Genomic DNA, 22129 nt, shown 5'->3' with positions numbered 1-22129 from the left:
AGCTGTTGCTCCACTACTTTCTTTGTTTTTTTTTTTTTTTTCCCCTCCTTTAGCAAGGTAGGTTTCCTTCTTTTCTAGAAAAGCTGCAATTTCAACTTTCTTGAGAATTCTCTCTTTGGCATCTTTGTTGGATGCTAGTGCTCCTAAATTTCCTGTGCTCCAGGTAGTTCTTTGGGTCACTTTGATTGCAAATGATTTATTGCTCATCCATTATATGTAAGAATTTTATTCTCAGTGAGGAATCCCATTATCTAGTGCTGAAGAATCACTTTTCCCTCAGGTGTCAACTGCAAGATTCAACCTGAAGGTGAAGGCTTCACTATGAGTCAGTGCCCTAGTGATTTACTTCAAATATTAGGTTATCCCCTTTTCATTGCTATTACCATTAAAGCATCCTTGTCCACAGGTATTAGCTGCAAGCTCCTTTGGGTTTTTTTTTTTGCTTACTGGTGACGCTGCATTGTGGTTGTTAAAGAGTGATTTCCTAGTTCTGAAGATGAAAATAAGAGCTGTTACTTGCCAGCAGAGCAAATCTTATGACCAGATATTAGCAAAAACAAGAGCAGAGATTTGTTTTCATCTCTTGCCACCCCTAAGCTCAGTGGAAAGGAAAAGGGGAGGGTTCTTAGCCTGGTCAAGGGCTCATGATTACAAGATGGGTAGGAGTAGGGGTGTCTCAGCATTCTTATCCCTAAGGAACAATGCCTTCAGAGAGTTCCACAGGTGTCGCAACAATAGTACAGATAAGAGTATAGAGTCCCTGTCCTGTTATTTAAACTGTTCGTGGAGAGGAGGCCAAAGGCCTTCTTTTATGGCTCCTACTGAGAGCCACAATAATAGGCTAGGTTGCACATGCAGAAAAAGGCACCAGTCCTTTCGAATTATAAGACTAAAATCCATCTTAGAATTAAAATAATAACATGTATTTCAACTACCATAATAACATTTTATCAGCTCTTTTATAACTTGGAACTTACTGGTTCCAACCAGTGTAGGAGACAGTCTTCGAGACCAAAGGACCTTGCTGTTAAGGTAGTGTTTGGTGGGGGATGCCTGGATGGCTCAGCGGTTTGGCACCTGCCTTTGGCCCAGGGTGTGTCCTGGAGACCTGGGATTGAGACCCGGGATCGAGACCCGCATTGGGCTCCCTGCATGGAGCCTGCCTCTCTCTCTCTCTGCCTCTCTCTCTGTACCTCTCATGAATAAATAAATAAAATCTTTAAAAAAAAAAAAAAAGGTAGTGTTTAGTGGGAGATCTCAGGCTTGTGAGGTGGTTTTGTGGGAACCATTGACAGTAATGTTTTTTTTTTTTTTTTTTTTTCAGTTTGTTTTTTAGTTGTCTTTGGGTGCAGGGACAGATGTTTGACAGTAGTGTGATATAATCTGTAAGTCCATCTCTTCTTTTTCATGGGCTTGACACCTGATAAGAGGACAAAGCCTTTAGGCAGGGTATATAGGGAGCCCCTTTGATGTTCTGAATTCTGTAAAGGGGCTGTTTCTTGATAGACAGGGCATCCTTTGGTGACAGGCTTGATCATCCTCCCCATTTATGAATTATGGTTTCAGAGAAACATTTTGAGACGACTGCTAAAGAAACTAGGTCAAATCAGGTATGATTTATGAAATGCACCATTAATGAGTCAATGAGAAAGTCAGTTCTGTCTTTCTGTGTCCTGAAATTCTAAAGAGGTTAATTACAGGAAGACCTTCAAACCATATGTTCCTTTGTCTTGGAAATATTCCCATTTTTGCATAATGTGCTTGCTATGTGACTATATCTAGTCATACAGTATTCGGTATCAGCACTTTTTACTTGAGTTCTTTTGTTTTATATCTGAAGCTATATAAAGCTGGCTTTTTTTTTTTAAGATTTATTTATTTATTCATGAGTGACACAGACTGAGAGAGAGAGGCAGAGACGTAGGCAGAGGGAGAAGCAGGATCCTCACAGGGAGCCTGATGCGGGACTCGATCCCGGATCCCGGGATCACAGCCCGAGCCAAAGGCAGGTGCTCAACCGCTGAGCATCCCAAAAGCTGGCTTTAAAATAATATTTAAGTTATAATTTTAAGAGGTGAGTTTCCTGTTATGCTACTCTCACTGATCTATGATTAACTCACCAGCATTGCTTCAAAAAATACTCTGTTCCAGCCATATTCATTGTCTCAGTTCCTCTGAGAGCATGTTGGACTCTTCTGCCTCAGTGCCTTTGCCCATGCTATTCCTTTCCCTAAAATGTTTCCCTCTGTCTTCCTCCATATGGCTAACAGCTCCTCTGTTATGGCTTGTTTAAATGTCACCACCTTGGAATGTCCTTTCTTGACTTGCCATTCTCAAGAAAATCTGTTTGCCTTTCTTATAAGCATCTTTTTCAAGTTGTAATTATTGGCTGTATTGGTCTGCCCTACCCACCCTTCATTTCTTTCCTCCTCTAGAGTATAAACTCTGTGAGGACAAGGGGCAGTGGTTGAGTGGCTCACTCTTGCATTCTCAGTGCCTAAAACAATGTCTAGAGTCTGAAATATAGTAGGAATTCATAACAAATATCTGTTGGAAGCTTGAATGAATGATGAGTGAAGGACACTTTCTAGGGATTATCCAAGAGAACCAGGCAAAAGCTGAATGGCCTTTTTTTTTTTCTTCCCCTGAATGGCCATTTTTGATTTAGCTTTGGAAGTCACATAGCATTACTTCTGCTGTATACTATTGGTTGGGTCAGTCCAGCTCAGATTTGTGAGGAGGAAAATTAGGCTTTACCTCTTGATGGGGTTGTGGCAATCTTTGGGAAACATAATCTGTCACCAGGATTGATATCGTCTCTGAGAAATGGATACAGCTTTATAATAAGCATGTCTGCTACTGTCTAAAATCCCTGGATAGACACCCCTGGAATATCGGCTCTGTCATTTGCTAGTAGTAGCAGAAAAAAAAAAACTATCAAAAAATTTAAGCAGCTTCTTCATTCAAGATTTCAACAAATATATTTTGAGTACTACTGTGTGCCAAGACTTAGACATTGTGTTAGATACTGAGAATCAAGAATGAATTAGATAGTCTTTTCTCCTGTCCCCAAAGCACACAGCCAGTAAGTAGAATCACTGGGGTTCTCCACTCTTTCCCCTGACTCCACTTTAAAAAAAATTTAAGATTTTATTTTCTTGAATAATTTTAAGTTTACAACTGAATTGAGAGGGAGGTATAGAGATTTCCCATATACTCCCTGCCCTCACACATGGATAGCCTCCTTCCTTACCAATATCACTTACAATTATGGTACATTTTTTACCAAAGGTGAAATTACATTGATATAATCACACAAAGTCTGTAACTTATCTTAGGGTTCACTCTTTGTGTTGTATATTCTTGGGTTTGGACAAATATATAATGATGCATATATATAAAATTATAATATACAGAGTATTTCACTGCCCTCACAATATCATACAGAATATTTCACTACCCTTACAAGGCCTAATCCTCCTCACCTGCTGGCAGTCACTGATCTGTTTATTGTCCCCTAGTGCCTTCTCCAGAATATCATATAGTTGGAATCATACAATGTGTAGCCTTTTATGATTGGCTTCTTTCACTTAGTAATATGCATTTAAATTTCATCCATATTTTTTCATGGCTCAATAGCTCCTTTCTTTTTAGCACTGAATAATATTGTTTGGAAGCTAGTACTGGATGTACTACAATTTATTTATTCATCTATTGGAGGACATCATGGTTTCTTTGAAGTTTTGGCAGTTATGAATAAAGCTACCTATAAATATCCTTTTGTAGGTTTTTGTGTGTACAAGATTTTCAGCTCCGTTGGATAAATACTAAGGAGCATGATTGCTGGATCACATGGTAAGAATATGTTTAGTTTTGGAAGAAACTGCCAAACTGTCTTCCAAAGGGGCTATATACTCTTTTACCTCCTCACCAGAAACATATGAGAGTTCCTGTTCCTCTACATCCTTGCCAGCATTTGGTATTGTCAGTATTCTAGATTTTGGCCAGTGATAGTGTGTAGTGATATCTCATTTGTTTTAATTTGCATTTCCCTAGTGACTTATTGTGTGGGGCATCATTCCATGTTTATTTGCTACCTTATATCTTCTTTGGCAAGGTGTCTGTTAAGAAGGTCTTTGGTCCATTTAAAAAAATTTTTTTTTTCTTAGTGGGAGAGAGAACTTATGTGCATGTGTGCTGGTGGGGGGTGTGGCAGAGGAAGAGGGAGAGAGAGAATCTTAAGCCGTCTCCATGCCCGGAGTGGAACCCAGTCTCCCAACTCTGAGATCATGACCTGAGCCAAAAATCAAGAATCTGATGCTTAACTGACTGAGCCAACCAGGTGCCCCGGTTTTGTTTTTTTTCTGTTTTTCTATTGTTGAGCTTCAAGAATTTTTTTTAATATATTTTGGACTGTAATCCTGTATCAAATGTGTCTTTTGCAAATATTTTCTTCTAGTCTGTGGCTTATTTTCTGTGAACAATCAATTGAGATAACTCCCTGCTGGTAGCTTTTCTTCTGGTTCTTTTCATATTGTCTTCTGCAGAGTAACAGTTTTGATTTTAATGAAGTCCAAGTTATCAATTATTTCTTATGGGTCATATCTTTGATGTTGGCATCACCATACCCAAGGTTATCTAGATTTTCTTCTATGTTCTCTTCTAGTTGTATAATGTTGTGTTTTACATGTAAGTCTGTGATCCATTTTGTGTTCATTTCTGTGAAAGGTGTAGACTGTATCTAGATGATAATGTTGATGATTTTGCATGTGGATGTCTAGTTTTCCTGCACCATTTGTTGAAGAGACTGTCTTTGCTCCATTGTCTTGCTTTTGCTCCTTGATCAAAGATCAGTTGATATGTGGCTTTATTTCTGGGCTATCTATTCTGTTCCATTGATATATTTGTCAGTTTTTCCACCAGAACTATACTATCATGATTACTGTAGCTTTGTAGCAAGCCTTGAAGTCAAGTGGCATTAGTCCTGCAACTGTGTTCTTCTCTTTTAATGTTGTATTGGCTATTCTAGGTCTTTTGCTCCTCCATATAAACTTTAGAGTCAGTTTGTCCATATCCATAGAATAATTTTCTGGGATTTTTATTTGGATTGTACTGAATCTGGAAATCAAATTGGGGACAATTGACATCCTGACAATATTGAGACTTTCTATCCAGGAACATGGAGTATCTATCCACTTACTTAGTTCTTTAATTGCATTCATTAGACTTTGTAGTTTTTCTTATGTAGATCTTGTATATATTTTGTTAGACTTTTACTTAAGTATTTCCTTTTTAGGGTGCTCATATAGATAGTATTGTGTTTTTATTTTTTATTTTTATTTTTTAAAGATTTTGTTTATTAGTGAGAGAAAGAGCATGAACAGGAGGAGCAGCAGAGGGAGAAGGAGAAGCAGGCTCCCCACTGAGCAGGGAACCTGATGTGGGGCTTGATCCCAGGACCCCAGGATCATGACCCAAGCTAAAGGCAGGTGCCCAACCAATTGAGCCACCCAGGCGCTCCAGTATTGTGTTTTTAATTTCAGATTCCACTTCCTCTTTGTTAATATGCAGAAAAGCAATTTACTTGTATCCTGCAACCTTGCTGTAATAACATATTAATTTCTGGAGTTTTGTGTTGTTGATTCCTTTGGATTTTCTGCATAGATGATCATTTCATCTGTGAACAGTTTTATGTCTTCCTTCCCAATTTGTATACCTTCGAGTTCCTTTTCTTGCCTAATTGCATTGGCAAGGACTTCTAGTATGATTTTGAAGAGGGGTGGCTAGAGGAGATATCATTGCCTTGTTTCTGATCTTAGTGGGAACATTTGGAATTGCTCACTATTCTGTATGTTAGCTGTAGATTTTTGTAAATAGCCTTTATTTTATTTTATTTTTTATTTTATTTTAACAGAGTGCATGATGGGTGGGGAGGGGCAGAAAGAAAGAGAAAGAATCTCAAGCAGACTCCATGCCCAGTGTGGAGCCCAACATGGAGCTCTGCCTCATGACCCTGAGATCATGACCTGAGCCAAAATCAAGAGTTGGATGCTCAACTGACTGAGCCACCCAGGTGGCCCATAGATAGCCTTTATTAAGTTGAGACAGTTCCCCTCTCTTACTAGTTTAGTAAAAATTTTTATCATGAATGGGTGTTTGGATTTTGTCAAATGCTTTTTCTGCATCTATTAATATGATCATGTAATTTTTCTTTTTAGTCTGTTGATTTGATGGATTACCTTAATTGGTTTTTGAATGTTGAACCAGCCTTGCATCATTGAGACAAATCCCTCTTAGGATGTATAATCCTTGTTATACTTTTTAAGAATTCATTTGCTAATATTTTGTTGAGGATTTTTGCATCTGTATTCATGAGAGAGATTGGTCTGTAGTTTTCTTATAATATCTTTGTCTAGTTTTGGTATTAGGGTAATGCTGGTCTTAGCATTAGGAAGTATTCTCTCTGCCTCCATCTTCTGAAAGACATTGCAGAGAATTGGTGTAATTGTTTCCTTAAATGTTTGGTAGAATTTGGTAGAATTCACCTTATCCCATGAACCCATTGTGGCCTGGTTCTCTTTGTTTTAGAAGACTGTTGATTATTGCTTTTATTTCTTCTATAGATAGAGGTCTAGTCAGATCATCTGTTTCTTCTTGTGTGAATTTGGGCAGATCATGTCTTTAAAGAAATTGGTCTATTTCATCTAGAGTTGTTTATAGTATTCCTTCATTATCCTTTGAATTTCCATAGGATCTGTAGTGATATCCCCTTTCATTTCTGATATTAGTCTTTTGTGTCTTCTTCCTTTTTGCTTAGTATCAGTTTTATTGTTCTTTTTAAAGAGCCAGCTTTTGGTCTCATTGATGTTCTTTATTGATTTCCTGTTTTCAATTTCAGTGATTTCTGCTCTAATTCTTATTATTTCTTCTGCTTATTTCACATTTATTTTGCTCTTCTTTTTCTAGTTTCCTAAGGCTCACTGCCTTTTTTAAATTAAGCATTTACTATTAAGTTATGACCCGTCCTTAAAAGGAGTGGTTCCAAATCTTCTACTTCTGTAAGTCACTCTAACATGAATGGCTTATGCTTCCTGTATTATGTTGAAGTGTTAGTATTTGCCTTCATGTTCAAAAACAGTCAAATACTAGGTATTTCCAAAAAAATTATTGGTATTCCTGAGCCAAAACCAGGTTTGTGCAGTATATAAGATATTTATGAATTGTTGTTTTCCTCTGATTTTCTTGATGGCCAGAAAATACTTATTTCTGAAGAAGTGTACCCTCAGATAACTAATAATGGTCAAGCACAATCATGACCTATGGTAAGACTCTTCCTCTGTAAATAAACAGTGTCCTTTAACTCTTAATATATAGCATCTATTTCTGTTGTATTTAGAAATCTGTGAATTAAAACAGCAAAAAGAGTAACAGCCTGCAGTAATCAGGTGACCTGGATTCTAGACTACCTGTATGAGGGATGAAAGTACAGAGATTGGGGTGAGGAGAGACTTTACTACTCGACTGCTTAAAAAGGAAAAGTATATAGGGCACCTAGGTGGTTCAGTCTGTTAAGTGTCTGACTCTTGATTGTGGCTTACGTCATGATCTCAGGGTTGTGGGACTGAGCCTGCATTGGGCTCTGTGCCAGATGGGGAGCCTGCTTGGCATTCTCTCTCTCCCTCTCCTTCTACCCTTTACCCCCCTCTCCCTCTTTAAAAAAGAAACATGTGGATTCAGTGACCTTGATGGTGCCTTACAATCTAAATTCTCTGTGCTTACATGCTCTTGTATCTTCGTAAGCTCCCATAGCAATCTGTATTTTTTAAAAAAAGATTTATTAGTATAATTTTTCCATATTGGTCTTCCCCACTTCCCTGAGAGCAGGATTCATGTCTATCTCATTCATTGCCAGGTACATAGAAGGCACTTACATATTTCTTGATGAGTGAATGAAGGGTTTTCTACTATGCAGACATTGTTATTCTTTAATGGAATGGGAGCAGGAAAAGGATTAATTTAAGGGCTTTAGAATTGTGTCTGAAACATGGTAATTGCTATGTGTTTGTTGTTATGTTTTACTATATTTAACATTATTGTGATCATTATTTTGGTCCCTTTGTGTAGTACTTAGCATAGGATTGAACACATGTCAGGCACATTCATCCAGTTTCCTGAGGCTCCTACTATGTGCTAGGCACTGTTTTAGGAGATGTTGAATATGTATAAAAATATTGTCCCTGCTTTCAAGCTGTTCACAATCTCATGGCAGAGATAGTTATTTAAAGAGTGTATAAATATACAAATGCATATTTAAATATACATATATACACATATATGTGTGTATGAATATATATGGAGATATATAAGGATAATAAAGTGTGGTTAATGCTATATTAAAAGTAAATACAGTATGATATGGGAGCAGAAAGAAAGGAGAAATTTACATTGAATGACTGCAATGTGCTTCTCATTTTTTTTTCAAGATTTTATTTATTTATTCATGAGAGAGAGAGAGAGAGAGGCAGAGACACTGGCAGAGGGAGAAGCAGGCTCCATGCAAAGGGAGCCTGACATGGGACTCGATCCTGGGTCTCCAGGATCAGGCCCTGGGCTGAAGGCAGTGCTAAAGCGCTGAGCCACCTGGGCTGCCCAATGTGCTTCTCATTTAATTCTCAGGCCAGCTCTGTGAGTTGGAGATTCTTAGTCACATATTACGGATGAGGAAGCTAATGTTCAGTGGCATTAAATAACTTGCGCATGGTAAGTAGATAATAAGTACTTGCTGGGATTTAAACCTGAATCTGATCAATTGCAAAAACTGTTTTTACTATTCCTTTTTTTTTTTTTTTAAGATTTTATTTATTTGAGAGAGAGAGAAAGAGAGAGAGGGAGAGAACATAAGCAGGTGGAGCAGCAGAGGGATAGGGAGAAGCAGGAGCCTCTTTGAGCAGGGAGCCTGATGTGGGGTTCGATCCCAGGACTCTGAGATCATAACCTGAACTGAAAGCAGATGCTTAACACCCAGGGACCCCTGTTTTTACTATTTCTGATGCTTACAAAAAGAATTTGTTGCTATTTCTCTGAAATTTGTAAGTCCTACAAAGCAAAAACTATGTTTTTGGCTGGAAGAACTTAAGATTCAGTACACATTTTGAAAAATTCAACATCTGGAGTCCTGCTGTTCTGTTGCTCCCATTACCTGCTCTGGCAAGAAAAAACTTGATGACTGGGAAGGCTCTAGATATGGCCTCATCTTTGGGCAGGATGGGCTGTGTCCCATTTGACTTTATCCATTGTCTATCTTGTTAGGCTTCTGACTGGTACTTGTTAGGCTTCTGACTGGTACCTCTTCTCTAGGCAATGAGGCTCTTTTGTGTGGACAGGAACGTTGGGACCTGAATGAGGAGTTTATGCAGAGCCCTCTGAATGAGAAGTGTTCCTTTGATGAACTATGATCTCCTAGCAGCATATGCTTTCATCATTTGGCTTCAACTTTTCCACCTCTCCTTTGAGGTTCCATTGGATCTGCCAGTCACAAAGCAGCTTCCATTGAATCCAGCAGTCTGCTTCTTGTTACATTAGGTATAATCTGTACTGCCCTTTTGGCTTACCTGGGCTAGTGCTGTGGTTATTTTCCACAGAATATCTAAGCTGGGAGGGCCCTGAAAAACCCTGATAAACCGCTGCTCGTTTTACAGAACAAGTAAAAGGAGAGCGGAGACCCAATATAAAGGGAAGGTATTTACTCAGATTCCACTGATTGTGTAGCAGAGGTGAGACCATTACTCTAATGCCTTAAATCCAGGCCAGTTTTTCCCCCTACCAGATTCTGCTACTTCTTGTTTTCCCACTCACATAAGATCATAAACTCTTAGTAGGCAGAGATCATGCTTTTTCTATCTTTATATTCCTCAGAGAGCCCAAGTCAATTAGCTATGCTCAGATTTGTTATTATCTGATTTTACATATAGAGAATGCATTGCCTAGTAGAAAGAGATATATAGGCCTGGTTGGGGATCTTGGCTAGGAGTCAGTGGAGCTGGAATTCTAACTTGGATATTGAGTCCAAGTTGTGCTGTCTTTTTTTCTAGTAAACTGTAACTGGATTGGTATGCTTTTGACAGGGGAAAATGATCCAGACTGAGCCAAGCCCCAGAAGCAGTGAGTATTGGCTGCACTTGGAGAGAAGCAACTAGGCTGATGTGGCCAGAGCATAGGTTGGATTAAGTGAAAGGAGATGGGAAGAAGGCAGTGAGAAACATTGAGGGGAAAAAAGGTGAAAAAGGTTTGGAGCCAAAGAGGACAGCTCATTTTTATTAATTAATTAATTGATTAATTAATCAATCATTTTTTTCAGTTTCTAAGTCATTTCACTCATAATTTTGTGTTTCTTTCCTGAATCAATAAGTACTGTACAAAACAATGGAAAAGTGGCTATCATTTTCTCTCCCCTGCTCCCCCTGGGCCACTTAATTCAGGTATTCTCCAGATTTGATCCAGCAAATGAGATTGAGTGACGCTATAGGTAGCCCCTTGAATAAGACAGATCGCTTTAATGTGTACTTTTTATTTTTATTTTTTTAGATTAAAAATTTGTTTTATTTGACAGAGGGGAAGAGAGAGTACAGCAGGGGGAGTGGCAGGCAGAAGGAGAAGCAGTCTCCCTACTGATTCGGGAGCAGGGCTCAATCTCAGGACCCCGGGATCATGACCTGACCCGAAGGGAGACACACTTAACCAGCTGAGCCCCCTAGGCACCCCTAATATATGTTTTTTTAGAGAAAGCCTCCTGGAGTTGGGAGCCTTGCTGGGTGTGAAGGATGGTTAGGATTTGAATTTACAGGGATGGCATAGGATTTGTGGAGAAATGTGAATGCACACCTCTCTTCCTCTTTAAACAAAGTTGGAAAGCCAAGCACCTGTTTAATTTGCTTGGAGCATTGTCAAGGGAAGACGATTACTGGAGAGTGGAGATTGGGGCTAGAATCCTAGATTTAGAAAGCATAGAATTCTAGATTTGAGGATTTAATTTTGATTTCCATTAATATCACTATAGATATATTGTCTCTTCAAAGATGAGTTGTGGGAACCCTGGACAGCAACTGGGTATTTATTTTAGACTTTTCACTTTGGATGAACTTACTTACTATATGCAGCTCTGGCTACTCTTGAGTAGCCTCCAAGTTCCATGAGCTGTTGTAATTTCTCATTTTCCTGAGGTGAGCATTTGAAAAGCATTTGATGAGGTAGTGGTGAATGAGAATGATTTACTTAGCTAAGGAATGTCTCCCATTTACATTTAGTGACATATGTAAATTTGGGGATTCTTAAACTCTCTCTGGAGATTTCTTCACAAATGACAAGATTTTTAATATATTCCCTTCCTACATTTTATACTCAAGTCCATAATCAGCCTAGTCTTCTGTTCTGATCCCTGCTCCACTCCTTGACTTGCCTGTGTGACCGTGGATAAGCCTCCTTCCTTTAGTTCCTTCATCCACAGTAACAATGGTGCTGAGCTGGATAACCTCTAAAAGCTGTTTTGGTTCTGATATTTTAGGACTCTATATAGAATACAGATCAGCTTTTTCTTTGGCACTCTTCATATACACAGATCATAATGCATTAAAACATAATTATATCATAGTGACTCTACATATATTGGCTTTATTCAACACATGCACATGAAACATTGGTAATCATGCCACACTGGCTTTTTGAGTATTTTTGTTGTGTCCTGTCCTTTTTATGTCCTCTGCTGCCTTCGTATCTGTTTGTGCCTTCTGTCATCCTGCAGAGCAGGTCACAGACCCAGAGACACCACTGTGACACCACTGTGTTCTAGTAGTATCAGAAAAAGCCCCACACAACAAAAACCACTTTTAAATTGAACCAGCTGCTTCAATTTAAACTAGCCTTCCTGGCAGCTACAGATTATCAATTTCTGCACAGGCAGCCTGCAGAGCCAGAAGGAGGAGACATGGCAATTTTGTCCTAACTTGATGGAAAAACCTCAAGCCTCACCTTTTCTATCAGTTGCAAGTGTGTAGTTTGCATTTCCACTCCTGCTTTACTGCTATATTAAAGATTTGTGGAAGGAGGTAAAAAATGCAAAAGAGAGAACCAAAAGGAACTATATTTGCAAAATGTGGTTTAAGACAACTGCCTTTGGATATGTTTTTGCCTCATTTTTATTAGTTTGCTCCATAGTTTTGGATATGAATAATTCTTACAAGGCATTCCAAACATTTCATAGCACTTAAAGTTTAGAGCCTTTTCCCCCCACCTTATATAACACATATTTCTAAACAACCTAGAGATGATGCCTACTATGAGTACTTACTTTTTATTGAGTACTTATTGTGTGCCTGACACTGTGCTAAATCCTTTACATGTATTATTTCTCTTAACTCTTATATCAGCTATAAAAGTAATGTTACCACCTTTTGAAACAGCTGAAGACACTAAAACCCAAAGAGATTAAGTAAGGTACCCAAGATCACACAGTTAATATGTGATGGAGCTCTGATTGGAATCTAGTTAATAGGGCCTAGCTGGACAGCAATTTTTGTTAACTTCTGTGATTTACTGTCTGAGAGAGATGGGATTGTATGCGTCTTTACTTACAGATGAACAAGCTGACTAGAAGGGTTTAACTTGCCAGTAATCACATGGTAGATAAATGGTAGACATTGGACCTGAATTTTGATTATTTGATTTGGAACCTATGTCCCAGCTGGTTTTTATTTTAAACTGTCTTATTTTATGTATATATATTTTAGAGAGGAGAGGGGAGGGGCAAAGGGTGAAGGAGAGAAAATCTTAAGCAGGCTCCACACTCAGTGCTTGAGCCCAACTCAGGGCTTGATCTCACAACCTTGAGATCATGACCTGAACTGAAATCAAGAGTAGGATGCTTAAGTGACTGAGCCACACAGTCACCCCTTATTTTTATATCTTAATAAGATGAACCACTTCACATTCTTTTGGATTAGTCTCGGTATGGATTATAAATAAATTATAAAAAGGTCTTATTGGGGATGCAAAGAAAAATAAGATGTTAGGTCAGTTCTCAGAGAACTAATGGTTTTTTGTAAGGAAAAGACATGTCTAGAACTCTAGAGGTGCTCCCACTATTTAGTACTTGGAGGGAAAACCCATAAAGAGTTCAGACTAGATGTCCTTTATAGAGTTCAGGCTATGAGTCATTTAAAGGAGGGGAATGTAAGTGTGAGCTATGATTTAATAGGGGGAATTTTGTTGTTGTTTTGGGAAGGGTTGTTTAGTATATGATAATAAAAGATCCACAACCCTCTTAAGTGTGATTAGAAGAAAAATAAAACTTCCTTTTTAAATTTTTTTTTTAATTCATTTATGATAGTCACACAGAGAGAGAGAGAGAGAGAGAGAGAGAGAGAGAGAGGCAGAGACAGGCAGAGGGAGAAGCAGGCTCCATGCACCGGGAGCCCGACGTGGAATTCGATTCCGGGTCTCCAGGATCGCACCCTGGGTCAAAGGCAGGCGCCAAACCGCTGCGCCACCCAGGGATCCCTAGAAGAAAAATAAAACTGGGGCGCCTGGGCGGCTCATTCGGTTAAGCAACTAACTCTTGGTTTTGGCTCGGGTCATGATCTTGCAGTTCTGGGATCCAGTCTCGCATCAGGCTCTGCATTCAGCATGGAATCTGCTTCAGATTTTCTCTCTCTGTCCCTCCCCTACTTGCACATGCACACACACTCTTTCTCAAATTAATAAATCTTTAAAAAAAAAAAGGAAAACCACAGAATTCTATAACCAAGTTTTGTTTTTAGTAGGAACAGAGTTCTGAAATGTTTATATGAGTGAGGTTATTTAGCATATTTGTATTTTCTGTGCCTTGCTTACATAAATTTTTATTAAATGAATGAGTTTTGGGTCTGATTGTGAAGGTACAGGGGTACTGTGTCATTACTATGGCATAATGTGCTATAAAGGCTCAAAATGGAACCTTTAAAGGATATCTAGTCTAACTTCTTCTAACTGATGAAAGAACTAGGGCCTAGGAAGCAGAAGTGACTTCTAGAAAGTTGTAGAGGAGGCCTGGGATCTACTGCTCCTGGCAGCAATAATAATTTTCTATAATAATTGCCAATGTTTTCACAGAGATTTCGTGAACATAGGTAGAACACACAGAAAAAATGTTGTTAAAAATATTTTGAATCACTGATTTCTTTACAGGTAAAGTGAGGATATCGAGGTTTGAGTTTTTTCTTAGTTCTGTTGCTCTGTGTACCAAATTTAGATTACAAAGGTTCAATAGATTGAATCTAACTTTTGATCATAGTTTTCCCACAGTGCACATCTAGCAGAGTTTTTTTTTTTCCCTCAAAGGCCTGGCTGGAAGTAGCCTTTATCTCTGATGTATAATTTACCTCTTCTTCCTGGTATTTGAGGCTTGTTGGTCTTGATAAATGCCTGTTTTCTATGCACAGCCTTCAGTTAACATGGGGAGCTCCTGGTGTGGAGCTGCTTAGGAGGTGGTGGGTGAGAGTGCATGTGAAGTGGTCAGGATGGGTTATAATGGCTTGTGCCCATAAGCAACTCATTAACTCACAGAGCTTGTCTAGCTTGAATGAATTTGTAAACTTCAGTGCCAGAAGGGGAAACTGATGTGAAAAGGATGCATTGGTATTGTTTCACTGCAGAAAGGAATAAAAGTCAAACAGGGTCCAGTAGTGGAGAAGAAATTAGAGTCCATCAGTTCCAGATTTGACTCTAAGGCTTAGTCATTTATAAGCTATGTGACTTCAGATGGGTTCCTTAGTCTGAAGCTCTGTTGTCCCATTTATGAAATGATGTTAGTAATACTAAGTACCTCACAGGGAGATTAAATTCTTCCTGAGATACCTGCATGGCTTGTTTTCCTCCTCTTTCTTTTGGGTCTTTTCTCAGCCTCTGTGAGGCTTCCCTAACTATCCTTATAACAGTTGTTATCCCTATCCTGTCACTCCCTGTTCCCTTACCCTGCTTTATTTTTCTGCCATACGGTCATAGTTTTTGCTATTTGTTAATCTTGTTGTTCCTCACTCATGATAATAACAAAATATATCAGTAATAGTAAGAGGTAGTTCTTCTATGTTGGGCACTATTCTAAGCACTCAACATAGGTGAATTAATTTAATCCATATAGAAATCCTGTTAGATGGTAGTACTATTATCATCTCCATATTATGGATTAAAACATTGAGGCATGAGGACATGAAATGATTTTCAAAGAACACATAGCTGGTTAGCAGTGGAGTCATAATCTGAACCTGAGCTCTTTGGCTTCATTCCTTGCTTTTAACCATGATACTCTACGGCCTCATTAGAACATAAGCTTCCTGAGGACAAAGATGTTTGTCTGTTTGTTCAGTGCTATTTCCTTAGCACCTAGAGTGGTACTTAGTATATAGTAAGCAATGACTGTTTGTTAAATGAATAAATGAATGAATGTACTTTGATAATAGGTGAGAAAAAAGGTTAAATGGAGTTTATTTACCATTGCCCCTCTTTATTTTCTAGGGTCCTAACAATTACTCTAGTCCTGTGTTATTCAATATGGTAGCTAACAGCCACATTTCAGGTACTCAGTTGCCATATGTGGCTAATAGCTACTATATTGGATACTACGGATGTAGAACATTTCTGTTATTTTTTTATTTTTATAAATTTATTTTTTATTGGTGTTCAATTTGCCAACATATAGAATAACACCCAGTACTCATCCCGTCAAGTGCCCACCTCAGTGCCTGTCACCCAGTCACCCCCACCCCCCGCCCGAACATTTCTGTTATTGTAGAGAGTTGAGATTGGACAGTGATTCTCTAGTACCTCTTGGGTGCCCAGGATAGAGGGCAAAGAGAGTGAAGCCTGAGGTGGAGACAGTGATGAGAAAGGAGAAAGGGGCGAGGGATGGGCTCATGAAGTGCCTCAGGTGCCAAAATAAAGGTTGGCCTTTAGTTTTATGCAAGTGGCTTCTGAACTTGACCATCTATCAGAAATATCTGGGGGAAAAAAAAAAGAAATATCTGGGGGGAAGCTTGTTTAGCATTCTGATTCTCAGGTGGTCTGAATTAGTAGTTTTGATATGGGACCTAAAACTCTGTGGGGGAGGGGATAAATAATTCAGAACATAAGCTTCACCATCTTAACTATTTCTGAGTGTGTAGTACAGTAGCGTTAACTATACATACAACACATCTCTAGTACTTTTCCTTTTGCACAACAGAAACTATACCCATTAAACAGCAGCTCCCTATCCTTCAAAGCTCCTGGCAACCATTCTACATTCTAAGAGTTTGACTACTGTAGATACTTCATATAAGTGGAATTACGCATTATCTGCTTTTTGTGTCTGGCTTATTTTACTTAGCATAATGTCCTCAAGGATTATCCATGTTGTAGCATATGACAGGATTTTCATCTTTTTAAAAACTTAATAATATATTGCATATATATGTATATACCACATTTTCCTTATCCAATCATTTGTCAGTGGACATTCAGATTGCTTCTCCCTCTTGGCTGTTGTGAATAATGCTGCACTGGAACATGGTTATGCAAATATCTCTGCAATATCCTGTTTTTAGTTCTTTTGGATCTAGACCTAGAAATGGAATTGCTCGATCTATTTTTAACTTTTTGAGGAACTTCCATACTGTTTTCCATAGCAGCTGTACCATTTTACATTCCCAAAAACAGTGCACAAGGGTTCCAGTTTCTCTGCATCTTTGCCAACTTCTGTTATTTTCTGTTGGTTTTTTTTCTTTATTTTTTTTTATAGTAGCCATTCTACCAGATGTGAGGTGGTATCTTACTGTGGTTTTGATTTGCAGTTCCCTGATAATTAGTGATGTTGAGCATCTTTTCATATGAATGTTGGCCATTTGTGTATCTTCTTTGGAGAAATGTCTGTTCAAGTTCTTTGCCAATTTTTAAATCAAACTATTTGTAAAACTGTTTTAAATAACTACCCTGGTTAATTCTGATGGAGGGTGGTAGTGAGTGGGCCAGAAGCTGTGATGGAGAGTGAGGGGGCTTGGCTCACTCAAGCTACATTATTCTCAATTGGATTATTCTTGGCATCACACATTGTCTCCAATTTGATTTTTTTGTTATGTCTATACCGTTAAGCCTCAAATTAGACAGGTGCTTCCCTGGGGAGTCTTTGCTATGTCCTGAAATTACCCTCTCTTACATTTCCTGAGCCTTTAGCTTCTAATACAGTCTCTTTCTTTCACCAGGCATGCTTTCTCTGTGTTGGTACTGTTGGGCAGGAATCTCTCCATTGCTCCTATCATCCCTCCTCTGTCCCCGCACCCCACCCCCCCCAGTTTCTTCAGCTTCATCACAGCAAAACTCTTCCTGATCCTGTGCCCAGGCCTGTAACCCAGGGCTTCCTGGGGCCTTTGCATCAAACAAGGATGGTTCTGCCTCCTTTTTTGAGCCTTTCCTGAGACAAAGGACTTGGCCTGATACTCAGAGTCTCAACTGTTTAGAATACACCAATTCCTGATTCAGTCTCTGGCCTCCCATCGCAAGGGCCCAGTGGTCTTTGAATTAAACAGTAAGCAGAGGAGATCTCTTGTGCTTCAGGTAAAAAACAAACAAACAAAAACAGCCTAACTGCCATTCTTCTGGATAGGGAGTCTGAAGCCTGAGGTCCAGTCCTGGATCTGCTACTGACTTACTGTTTAACTTTGAGGAAGTCACTTGGTCTCTCTTTTCTCTGTTGCAAAATGAAGGGCTTGAATTAAATGATCTTTGAGGTCCTGCCAAGCTCCAACATTCTTTGGTCCTTTTCCATTAATTAAACTGTATGCTACTGGTGTGCTTGGCCCTGTTTTGGGGAACTCCGTAGGTTAACAAGATAGCCTCTGCTTTCACAAAACTCATAGCCCAGGAGAGAAGCACACATGTGAACAACCAGGTCTAACTTGAAGCAAGTCTAGAATGCGACTTGTCACCAGATATGTTTGAACAGAACACAATCATTAGTTCTACCTGGAAGGATCTGTGAAGCTTCAAGTAGGAGAAGGTTTAAGCCTTTGGTCTTGTCTTCACTTCTCTTGTTCTTTCTTCCTTTTCCTCATCTCTGAGTCCCCAGGCCCATTCCCTTCTTAAATTTTGCCACAGTTTTCACGGTAAATCACATTACTCCTTTTTTAAAAAGCCGCAATTACAACAACCGAAAACACACACAGTCCTAGAAACCCTTTCCTCCCAAACTCTTGAAATAGTTATATAGGTAGGCAGCCCAGGTGGCGCAGCAGTTTAGCGCCGACCCCAGATCGAGTCCCATGTCAGGCTCCATGCATAGAGCCTGCTTCTCCCTCTGCCTGTGTCTCTGTCTCTCTGTCTCTCTCTCTCTCATGAATAAATAAATAAATAATTAAAAAAAAAGTTGTATAGGTATACAAGTTACATGTAAAATTCCTTTAGCCTATCTTTTATTATTTGGAACTAAGAGTTCGAGTGGCTTCTCTCAGTTTGTCTGCCATCAGAATTTTAAGCTTTGAGTGTTTGGGTTTCATTTTTGCTACTACACTATGAGCTCCATAAGCACAAACAAAAGATCTTTTTTTTTTTCGTCATCTATAGAGATTTACGTAACAAATAACCCAGAGTAGACAGTCATTAGATGTGGGCTTATTTTATTTTTATTTTTATTTTTATTTTTATTTTTATTTATTTTTATTTATTTTATTTTTATTTTTTGTGTGTGGGCTTATTTTAAACGGAGTCACTTGGCTCTGATATGGATGTCATACTTGCTGTTTATGTTATTAAATGAAAATTTAAACATGTAATAGTCTTTTTGTCAATCTAATCCTTCTTCCTTGCCTCAACCATCTTCTTGACTCTAAGAAGGATAGTGAACATTATGATGTGAAGGGAAAGAACACTGGGTTTAGAGTGTAAGGAATCTACACTCTAAAGTAAGGGTAAACTCTAAAGTAAATTTGTAAGTAGAGGCTAATCCCAGTCTGATTCCCCAGTGAGTTGTTGAGTGATTGCAGAAATGCTTTGGAAAGTAAAAAAAAAAAAAAAAAAAATTGATCTTTTAATTTCTTTTAGCTTTTAGCATTTTAAATTTAACATTCACAAAGTAACTCTTAAGTGCTAAGATTGTGCTAGAGGAATAGAAATAAAAGTAAGATATGGCCTTTGCCCTCCAGGAGCTTCAAATGCTAATTTGGCAGGCAGATAAGAACACAAAGGAATAAAAGGAAGTGAACCATGGGGATGGGGAGGGAGAAGAGTTGGGCAAAATGCTTGACTGTGGGATTTGCCGGTAAATGGGGTTCAGGAACTTGGCTTGCCTTCTGAAGATTCCATCTGTGATGTCTTTTCTCAGAGTATAGCTGGGGTGAAGGATCTACTTCCTACATATGGTATGAAATTGGAGAGAGACTCAGTGTTCAGTCAGTTATTTTTGTATAACAACACTGTTGTATAGGAGAAAGAATAGGGAACTTGAGTTCACATCTCTGGTCTGTCACTGAAAGGGTATGCATCCTTGAGCATGTTACACAGTATTGCCAAAAGATTAGTTTTGTTAATAAAGATGAAAGAATAAATGTTTCATGCAATTATTCAGTTTAGTTTGATAAACATTTATGAGAGTCTACTCAGTGCTAACTGGATTCCAAGGCTGGAGAAGTGAAAGGCGAGTTTCTGAGGAACTCTTAATCTAGTGGGAAGAATTGTGTCATGTAAGACTGTGAAATAGAAGCCAAGTAAGAGCAGCCCTTGAGTTAAGTGCTATATAAACATGAAGGCATTCTACCACATGGATGACCATTCATAGGACTGCTTCCCATTAGAACAATAGTATCATAAGTAATGTCTGATCAGATCTCCTTTCTGTTTTTGGGATGGCTGTGTGTTTTTTAATCAACAACTGGTTCCTGAAAACTCAGGATTGTTACAATGAGTAAATGTAAAAACATCAGTCAGATCAACTGGAATCAGCATCTGACACATAGTAGGCAGTGACTAATGGAAGCTCTTATTATCCCTAATATGTGTGTCACCTGAGTCACAGAACAAGGGGAATCTCTCAAATTAGCTGCCATGTTCTGGGCACTGTTCTAAGGCATTAGGAGTACAACAATGAACAAAACAGATGCGAATATTTACTGTCATGGAGCTTACATTTTTTGGGTGAAGACAAATAATTAACAAGATAAAAATTAAAATATTAAATATGGTAGACAAGTGGGAAGGAGGAAAACTCAAAGAAGGGAAAACTATAGTGTTGGGGGTAAAGGTTTGAACTTTTAAATAAGGAGCCAAGGAAGGCCTCAGTTGAGAGGGTGACTTTTGATTAAGACTTGAAGAAGATGAGAGAATGAGTTGGAAGAAGAATATTCAAGGGGTGGGGAATAGCAAGTGCCAAGACTGAGAAGCCAGAGTTGGTATGTTTTAAGGAATGGCAGGAGGCCAGGGTGGCTGAAATGAAGTGATCAAAGTGGGGGAGAGTAATAGAAGAGGTTGAAAGGTTGTGATGGGAGCAGATCTTGTTGGGTCTTCTAGATCCTAGGAAAGACTCAGCTTTTCCATGGAGTAAGATGGGGAGTCATTGATGGGAAGAATTACATGATACAACTTTTTTATGTTTTCATAGATTCAGACTACTGTGTTGACAATAGATGGAAGACAGGATAGATCTCAAAGCAGGGAAACCAGTTAGGAGGCAGTTGCATCAATCCTGGTGAGAGATGTTAGTGGTTTAAATTAAGATGGTGGAAGTGGGAGTAGTGAGAATTGATTTTTAGGTAGAACTGAAAAAGATTTGCTATTGGGCTAGTTGTGAGATATAGCAATTGGACTGGTGAGATATAAGTAAAAGAGAAGTGAAGAGTGACTCCAAAATTTTGATCTTTGCAGTTGAAAGGATGGAGTTGGCATTAACTGAACTGGGAAAAGACTTCAGGAGAAACAAATTTCAGGGGAGAGGGTGAGTGAATATAAAAATATAGATGGTATTTGCATTCATGAGATTAGATGAAATGACCTTGGGAATGCATAGTGATGCAAAAGAGAAGAGGCCCAAGACTTGATCCTAGGCCACCACAAAGTTTAGATACTGAAAATAAACTGCCAGAATAATTGGAGGAGGGATCAACTCCACCAAAACTCAGTGAGTATTGTGTCTGGAAGCCAAGTGAAGAAAGTGTTTAAAAGTGGGAGAAAGTGATCAACTAGGTCATACTCTGCTGGAAGTAGCAAGGAAGATGGTAGTGGTCACTGGTGACTTTGATAAGCAGTTGTGGTGGTATGGTGGAAATGAAAATTCAATTGGTGTAGGTTCAAAAGAATGAAAGGAAAGTGAGAGAAAGCAAATAAAGATAGCTCTTTCTAGAAGCATTGTTCAGTGAAGGAAAGTAGAGAAATCGACTGGTAACTGGTGTGTTATATGGAATAAAGAAAGGGGTTTTGTTATTTTTTTAATTTGTTTTTTTAGACAAGACAATAGGAGCGGATACTAATAGGAATAAACCTGAAGAAAGGGGAAAACCTGATAATGCAGGAGAAAAAGAAGAGAGATAACCAGTGTAACATCCTTTGTTTGGTGAGGGGATAGAATATGGTGCATCTGTGGAGGCTTGGATAGGAACTGGTACTTATGGTAATAGGGGAGAAGTTTAGAGTGTATGCGCACAGATGCAGTTTGGTAGGTAAATATGGTGGGAGCTTGTGAAAGTTCACTTTTGGGTGATTGATTTTATTTAGACAAATAAGCAAAATTACTAGGTGACAAAATAACTAGTGAGGTTAGGAGCATAGAAAGCATGAAATAGTCTAGGAAAGTAAATAGTCTTGGCAAACACAGAATGATTGTCATGTTCCATTTAGAGCCTACACAAAAATAGTGATCATAAGTTTAAAGTTTAACTTTAGTGAACATAGTTGTGTTTGTTTCCCCCTTGCACTCCCAAGACCTGTGCCAGTATAGGCAGTGAGTAGATGGTGAATTGCATTTAACCAGGGCTGTGGTTTAATCAAACTAGTGTTAATATAAGTGGTCAGGGCCAACGGAGGGATTATAAAAATTGACCATGGAATTTAAACTAGCCAGAATTAGGAGGGAAGTAAGCCTATG

The 22129-nt window shown here is 38.7% G+C and overlaps 1 protein-coding gene across 7 annotated transcripts in view; it reads left to right on the top strand.

The window, feature by feature from the left end:
• Positions 1–22129, top strand: part of FAM168A (family with sequence similarity 168 member A) — a 186436-nt gene that overhangs the window by 78350 nt on the left and 85957 nt on the right. The window contains exon 2 of one of the 7 annotated variants that reach the window (XM_077866945.1): positions 20914–20983. The exons of the other annotated variants lie outside the window; for them this stretch is intronic. The gene's annotated coding sequence lies outside the window, so the exon portion shown is untranslated. The remainder of the gene's footprint in view (positions 1–20913; positions 20984–22129) is intronic. 7 annotated transcript variants of the gene reach the window in all.

Source organism: Canis aureus, chromosome 23, assembly GCF_053574225.1.
Source record: "Canis aureus isolate CA01 chromosome 23, VMU_Caureus_v.1.0, whole genome shotgun sequence".
NCBI lineage: Eukaryota > Metazoa > Chordata > Mammalia > Carnivora > Canidae > Canis > Canis aureus.
The sequence above is the reverse complement of the archived record's forward strand: the minus strand, read 5'-3'. Positions and strand labels throughout refer to the sequence as shown.